This window comes from Anomalospiza imberbis, chromosome 12 (assembly GCF_031753505.1).
Source record: "Anomalospiza imberbis isolate Cuckoo-Finch-1a 21T00152 chromosome 12, ASM3175350v1, whole genome shotgun sequence".
Taxonomy (NCBI): Eukaryota; Metazoa; Chordata; class Aves; order Passeriformes; family Viduidae; genus Anomalospiza; species Anomalospiza imberbis.
The window spans coordinates 1,273,107-1,280,935 of NC_089692.1; the positions used below are offsets into that span (position 1 = coordinate 1,273,107).

A 7,829-nucleotide genomic window follows, 5' to 3' on the forward strand; every position below is an offset into this window, starting at 1 on the left:
GAGAGGACTCAATTAGGAATTGGTTCAGGGGGTGATGGGCAGGGAAAGTTCTAGAACAAAGGGCAGGGTTGCCTTGACAGGCAGAGAAGGGTCTGGAGCAAGGGGTGGGGATAACCTGAGGGACAGCTGGAAGGGGGGGCACAACTCAGGGAGGAACCAACTAGGGAAAGCATGGGGGATAACAGAACATACCTTTGAACAATCAATTAAATAAATACAAACCGCAACAGTTGGCCTTCTTGGCCACCAGGGCACACTGCTGGCTCATGTTCAGCTGCCTGTCAACCAGTGCCCCCAGGTCCCTTTCTGCCTGGGCACTGTCCAGCCACGCTGTCCCCAGCCTATAACACCGCAGGGCGTTGTTGTGGCCAAAATGCAGGACTCGGCACTTGGATTTACTAAACTTCATTTTATTGGACTCTGCCCATCCATCCAACCATTCCAGGTCTCTCTGCAGAGCCCTCCTACCTTCCAACAGATGGACACGTGCTCCCACCTTAGCGTCATCTGCAAATTTACTAATGAAGGACTCGATGCCCTCATCCATGTGGGAAGTAAAAATATTGAACAGAACTGGCCCAGCACAGAGCCCTGAGGGACACCACTGGTGACTGTCCCCAGCTGGATGCAGCACCGTTCACCACCACTCTCTGGGCCTCAATCTTCCTTTGCATTAAACAACCATGTCTAATATAATTTGATCCCCATGGTTGGCTTTTGCCATGAAAAGCTGGACCAGATGATCTTTGAGGTTGCTTCTAACTCACTATTTTATAAAATATTAAGATATTAAAAATGTCTTTGTCTTTCCCTCCCCAGAAGTTCTATATAACAGCTCTCCCATGAAGCTAACATTTCCTCCAGTTCCTTCCTCTTTGAAGATGGAGAAGTTGAGGGGAAGTTGATACCTCTTCAAGTTGCTTGAACTTCCAAAGTCCCATCACCTCAGCAGTGCACACAGCCTCAGGAGCTTTGGGGTGCGCAGCAGCCAGATGTTCAGCTGGGTGAACTAACTTCTCATAGCATCTGTCAATGACTTTCATTCAGAGTTGTTTTATTTTTCCTTCATGCTCTATCAGCTGCAACCAGAATATTAAAAAAAAAAAAAAAAAAAAAAAAAAGGTAAAAAAAGCCCAAACACAATGGGCAATTTTCCCTTCAGATTCAAATTACTTTGCCTCTTAAAGTACGCAGAATTCCACAAAAGTGTCACTTTTTAAGGGCACTGTATAGTTAGCATTGGATAGAACCAAGGCCACAAATTTACTGTTCCACTCCTGTTTCTGGGAAGATCTTTCTTGGCTGTGTTCCCTGAGGCAGCAGGGTCAGCTCAGAGCCCAAAGCAGAGCATCCCTACCCAAGTGCTCAGGAATGGCCAGGGCAGGCTCAGCCCCAGCTTAATCCCCAGAGATTTCTCTCAGGCACCCACAAAACCCAGCAGAACGTTTTGCTGTATGTGGCAGGGGTAGCAAAGACATTCTGTTTGTGTTTTCCAGGCAGTTTGTATTGAATATTTAGGTGGGTTTAATGTCAACACAGTTTCAATTAAACCCAAAGAGCACAGCAGCCAACCTGAGGGAGCACTTGTTAAATGCTGAGATACTGAGCGAGATCTCAAGAGAAATAACTGGTGGAATTCATTTATGACACTATTGTGTTTTTCTGAATAATATTGCCTGTTACATACAAGGCTCCTATTTAAGTATTTTCCCTTTTCTCCAACCTCCAGAAAATAAAATTTGAAAAGCATTCTTCTCTTTAAAAGCTCTCTTTGGTGCTTTATATTACATACGAGGCCTGAATTTCTCTTACAATTACTCAGATAATTTATCTACCGAAAGTGTAAAACAGATAATTTCCCAGCTATGAAAATACCAATATTCCACTTCAATACATGCTGTTATTTCCTTGCATACTAAAAAAAGCAGCTGAAACCATTATCTACCTGTTACAAAGAAATTTCAACTTTCTAAAAAGCTTAGATAAGTAAAACTGCCATTCTCAAAGGTCTACTTGAAAGCAAGTAAGGTACATCTTATATTTAAAGGTGAAGTTTCTTCTTCCACCCTAAGGGCTTTACATTCTCATCTTGATGTATTCATTAAAGCACATTTGTGGTGAATTTTTAATTATCTCCCTAATAAATGGTATCACAAGGAATAAAATGGTCCCTTCACAAGTCTCTCTAGACTCCCCTGTGCCTTGGAAACAGCACTCAGGGCAGCCAACGAAGAATGCAAATTGCTGGGAGGCCAGTGAATGCTGATGGGTAGGGACCAGATGGCTGTCTTGCACTCTTTCTTCATCAAAAAGCTCTGCAAAATTCTGCAGCTCCACTTGGCCACACAAAAAGTCTCCTCTGTTTCCTTCTGAAATACAGGTATTTCCTTCCACTGAAAACCAGATCAAAAGGGGTAGAGGTTTTGTGAAGCTGATTCCAATGTGCTTTTCCCTGGATCAATTTTTGCTCCATCCTCCCAGGCAGAGTGGGAAAGGACGAGGGGGTGGGTGAGGACATTTGGGGTTTCCACTCCCCAGTGCTGTCACCTTTGGTTTGGAGTGCAAAGCAAACCAGTCCCCGTGGAGGGGCAGCCCAGGAACCACAACAGCCCTACGCAGTCACTGGGGTGTCATCTCTGGGAACTCATGGCTGACAGGTGAGGCATCATGACTGCCACCAAACCCCAGCCAAGCACAGGCAGACTCACCAAGCAGGTCCAAAGAAATGGAGGAATGACCATAGTAAACCACAGAAAAATTGCAATTTGCTGTACAACGTCAGCCAGGCACTCCCATGGGAAGGGACACGACTTCTGCCTGTCAGGTGTCAGCACAGAGCAGGTGGGAAATGGGACATCTACTGTCCAAATGGCAGAGAGTGCTGCCTCTTTACCCCTACTTATGTACACACAAGCACAAAATGCAGGGAAATATGTTGTTGTTGTTGTTGTTGTTGTTGTTGTTGTTGTTGTTGTTGTTGTTGTTGTCAGGCCCTGCCAGGCAAAGCGTGCAGACAGATCTTTATCAAAGAGTGACACAGGTACAGTGAGCCTCAGCAAAGGGAATTACACTCCCCCCTTTCAGAAGGAGCTAATAAACGCCTCTGGGGGAGGTGACTGTTGCCTGCTTTGCTTTTTACCACCCACCTATCCCTCCTGCAGAATGCCAGTGGTCAAATCCAGCCAACATTTCAGACCTGTTGTTAGAGCATTGAAAGGGTAGAGGTAAGTATTACTAATTCCCTCCGAGCTGAGGCCATAAACCCATGCTTTTGTAAATGCTGGCAGTCAACTGGTATCATGCAGTTAAAATCCTGTTTGCTGTTTCCAAAACAGACTCTAACCCATAGCCTCAGTACTTCTGGCCTGTTGCCAGACACTTTAAATACAGGGGAAAATATTGGAATTCATTACTTCTATACAGAATTCTTCATCAATTAACATGGAGCTTATGACTATTTCTTTAATCACAGTCTAGCTGTTCAAATCAATGTTGTCCACCTTTAGTTAAGAAAGCTATTTCAACTATGTAGAGCAGCAATCAGGAGCAGAATTTTTTAAAATATATGTTTAAAACAAGACCTTAAATCATCATGCCACAGCATTACACAGAAGAGCATCCATGGACTGCAGAGCAGGACTACAGCATTAATTGACTCTTGCACATTTAGTTATTTGTGAAATGGAGCTTCCTGTGTTTATTGTGCAACGTTGGAAGGTCTAACAAGCTGTGGATAATTGGGAAGAACCAGGATCTCCTGACCTGTGAGACACTGAGAGGTGTCTTGTACACATGTTGAAGAAATTCATGAGCAGGTATGTAAATAACGCTTTCAGGATATTTAGTAATTAACATCCCCGTGGCATTTTCCTGTTCAGCTAAAAATTGTTACTAACTATACTTCAGCAGTTCTATGTTTTCCAACTCACTGTCTCTTAGATTCAAAGACTTCAGGAGTTCTGCAAGACTTCTGCACTCACTTCTGCAGTTTAGAAGCTACTACTCATTCAAGCTGCTAAGCAGATAAAAGTCAATTGGAATTGTATACATTATGTATTGTCATTACATGCTGGCATGATTCCCTTGCAGAACAGATTAGGCTACATCTCCAACATGTTGATTTCCTAATAAAGCATATTAATTTGTCTGTGACAGTTATTGCCTTGAACCACCACAAATTAAGGATGAAATAAAGTATTTTATTTTTAACATTTTCATTTATATGCTCATCTGTTGAAGTACAGGCATTATTTTCATCCAGGTTATGATGTGGGTGAATCAGATTCACTTGCTTGTAAAGTCTTAGTAGCTTGTAATTAAATTGCATATTTTATATGGAACACAGGGCAGAGATTTATGATGTGTACACTGTCCTGGCATGTGTGCAGCTTCCCTTGCAGACCTGCACAGCATAGCCACTACAAACCTCTAGTTTTACACTTAATTTTCCAAGTCATGGCTGATTAGCATTGGCCTCCAGAGGAGGAGCAGAGCCAGGCCCAGGGGATGCCTGACACAGGTCTGCTGAGCCATCCATTCTGAGTACCCCAGCTCACACACACACACACAGGAGGAGCCCAGCACTGCTGGGTTTGGCTTCTGGCCATGGAGAACCCACAGCTGCCCCCAGGGCTGGGCTGCCAAAGGCCCCAGAGCGGGTAACAGGCACAGGAACACCACAATAAAACATCCAGAGCATCTATCATAGCTCCAACTGCAAACCTCCACTGGGCAGGAGAGGCAGAGCACAGCCCTCCCGTTTGAGCAGCCAGCAGCCTGAATTTCCATCAGCTTTATTCCTGCACAGAGCAGGAGCACAGCCTCAGGCATGGAGACACATCCTCCAAGCTGCATTCTGCCCACAGCTCCTGCTCCCAGAAATTCAGGGCCAGAGCTCCTCATTTTCATATTCCTGTCTCATTTGTGCCCAGCTGGAGCAGGAGCATTTTTCCAGCAGGTACGGGAGGGAGGTCACAGGGGCACAGTGCCAACCACATCAGCTCCTGCCAGTGGAAAACCAGCTGTGGCCACGGAGTGACACCAGAGCTCACCTTCCACAGGGACACTGAGTGTGCCTGGAACCAAAGCAGGGTGGCTTCATACAGAGGGATGTGCTGCCATCTGCAAAGCAGTAGGTAGTGCTCAGATCAAGTGAAATAAAAATCAATGGCACTTTAGAGTAAAATAGCACAGACAGCTGGAGCCAAAGTCATGGAGCGTCGCTAGGGAAGTATTCTGGAGAAAGGTCATTCCTTTCTAAATCATGCTGCAAACAGAAATGTCTGGGAGGTTCTGAAGGCAGAGGAGCCACCAGATCACAGACCTTTTCCCTCACAGCTATAGATCCCTGTGAGGTATCAGGAACACCTCCAGCTTTCTCATAGAACAGTCTTTTCTCCAAAAAAACCCCACTCTGGATGAGCCCTTCTCTCCCTTGACAGCAAATCAGGGACATTAAGTGCCTGTGGCCAACCTGTGGTCTCTGCTTCCTTCTGGTCCCTTCAGCTGATCTCAGGGCAGCCAAGATTTAGCTCCTAAGCAATTGATATTTCCACTCTGACATGAAACACATCAGAAATTACACCATTAGTAATCTCTTGCACTCATCACCCATTGAAGTGCCAAACTTCTGACAGCTGAATTGTCAAGGTTGTATCAATAAGTGACGGTAATAAGTTTTTCCATGATCCTTAGTGGATCCACTGGTTGCTAGGCAAACTTTTTATTACAGGATTGCATGAGATGAAGAGGTGCAAAAAGACATATTAAAAAATGGCAAAGTCATCCCCCTTCCCCAAAGCAGTTTAAAAAAAAGCCATTTACAGAACCAAGATGAAATAGTGTAGAAATTACCAGGGACTTTGACGAGGGGGAAATGTTTTGATTTATGCACCATTTTGCTGAGTTTTACGCAGCAAAATATTTGTCAGAAACTTTGAAACAGTAATTTCTTCCTGAATATTCAACAAAGCAAAACATGGATATCTGCCAGTTTCCATCCAAATTCCTTCAGATCCCTAAATATCAGCACAGCTGCATCAGCACCTCAGGGAATACTTGGGAAGTAAGGCACTATTCACAGGAATCTGTCCCCTCGTTCTGACTAATATTTACTCTGGGATACACTTAATTTATAAACATTCACTCTCAGACATGTCTTCATTTTCTAGGTTCATTTTCTCACCTGAATAGCTGCACTGTTTGAATGGTGCCCTCATCCCAGAATTCCCATTTTTACAGGATGTGCAGCTATAGCTTTATGCCCTTACGGGGCCTCTGTCAAGCAGCAGAAGATAAAACAAAGACCTGTAATTAAGTGTCATTCACCTCAATCGCCCTGTGTTCCAGCAGTCCCAGAGAGCAGCCCCTCTCCCTTTTTGCCTGGCTTTAGGACCTCCAGTCTTCTCCAACCTCCCCCTTGCTCCTGCACCACCTCTGGCTGCTGACAACCCTCCTAGACCCAGTGGAAGAAACTCATCTCCTTTTCTTCAAAAAAGAGATTAAAGGATCAAAAACCTCTGACCGCCTCTCGCCAGGAGGCTTGGCTACCATCCTGAAATATTCCCTTTCTTTTAAGCGCATGAAGGTTATTAATCCTTTCCCATTAAGCCTGTGCCACCCAGGAGCCCTACCCCAGCCTGCCATGGTCAGGATGCCCCACTGCACAGATTTTCTGCCTGCTCCATGCTCTGAGAAGCTCTTGCTCTTCACTCCCAACCTATCTAAAATATTTAATGAGTACTTGAAACAGACACCAGCATTTAGTTTGTCTCCTGAAAAACAAGGGGGAAAACATATGGGTAATATGCAGCCTGCTTTGGAAAACAATAACGAAGCATCTGGTAACTTCTCCAGGAAAAGAAATGGAAGCTGAGGGGGTATTTTGCAGAACTTGGAAGCGTGCATGGGATGGTGTGTTGTTATCCAGCATGTGTCTAAACACACACAGTCTCCTAGCACAGCTTGAGAGGAGATATTTGGTGTATTCATTGTAAATCTCTGGCAAGCAGAGCACACGGCCACCTTGTTGCTAGCAGCAGGCACAGGAGCCCACCCAGGCAGGAAGTGTGCCCAAAAATGCAGAGACATGGCTTGTGACAGAGCCATGGGCAGATCACACCTTCACTGTGGCACAGCCAGCTGAGCAAACCCCTCACAGGCCAAAAGATTTTTGCCAGCTGGGGTGATACATCTATCCTAAAATTACATTTTCCCCTTCATTTAAAGTTTAGCATCAAGTCTCATTCTATCCCCTGCTATGACAAATAAGCAAATTCAGTTTTTGTGATTGAAATCTGAGGCATCAAAAATGTGCCTTCCAGATATCCCTTTAATGGTATTACTATACTCGATAACCATGCATGAAATGCCAAATGTAACATGAGTACATATAATGCACTACATAATGCTCACACCCATGGGTTAGGGAGTGTGTGTTGAGCCACAATATCAGCCAGTACAACAGACCCAGGCTTTGCCTCAGCAGTGGAAGAAAAGAACTCTAATTAGGGAACTGTAAGAGAATTGAAACTCAAGTTGTTATGAAAGACTATATAAAGGACCAATGCTGAGAGAGGGAAGGGCATGCAAGTAGAATCCACTCAGCAAGGACATGATAAAAGGCAGGACAAATAGACTGCAAACACTCTGTAATGTGCAAACACCTCCAAGGTGTGCTGAGGATCTGAGCAGCATCCTCCTCACAGCAGGAGGTTGCAGGCACATTTGGTATGGCCTAATTTGCCAACAGATCACAGCCAACTAATAAAGGCATTCCTCAAAGGCAGGCACGCTCTGCTAGACTGGCCTGGCAGTGAAATGAGAGAGCT

The 7,829-nt window shown here is 44.7% G+C and overlaps 1 long non-coding RNA gene across 1 annotated transcript; it reads left to right on the plus strand.

Moving 5' to 3' along the window:
• The first annotated feature begins 2,993 nt into the window (after nucleotides 1-2,993).
• On the plus strand, nucleotides 2,994-4,209 carry LOC137480948 (uncharacterized). Its single transcript, XR_011003200.1, has 2 exons — nucleotides 2,994-3,815; nucleotides 3,940-4,209. It is a non-coding gene; the product is annotated as an uncharacterized lncRNA (long non-coding RNA).
• The last annotated feature ends 3,620 nt before the right edge of the window (nucleotides 4,210-7,829 follow it).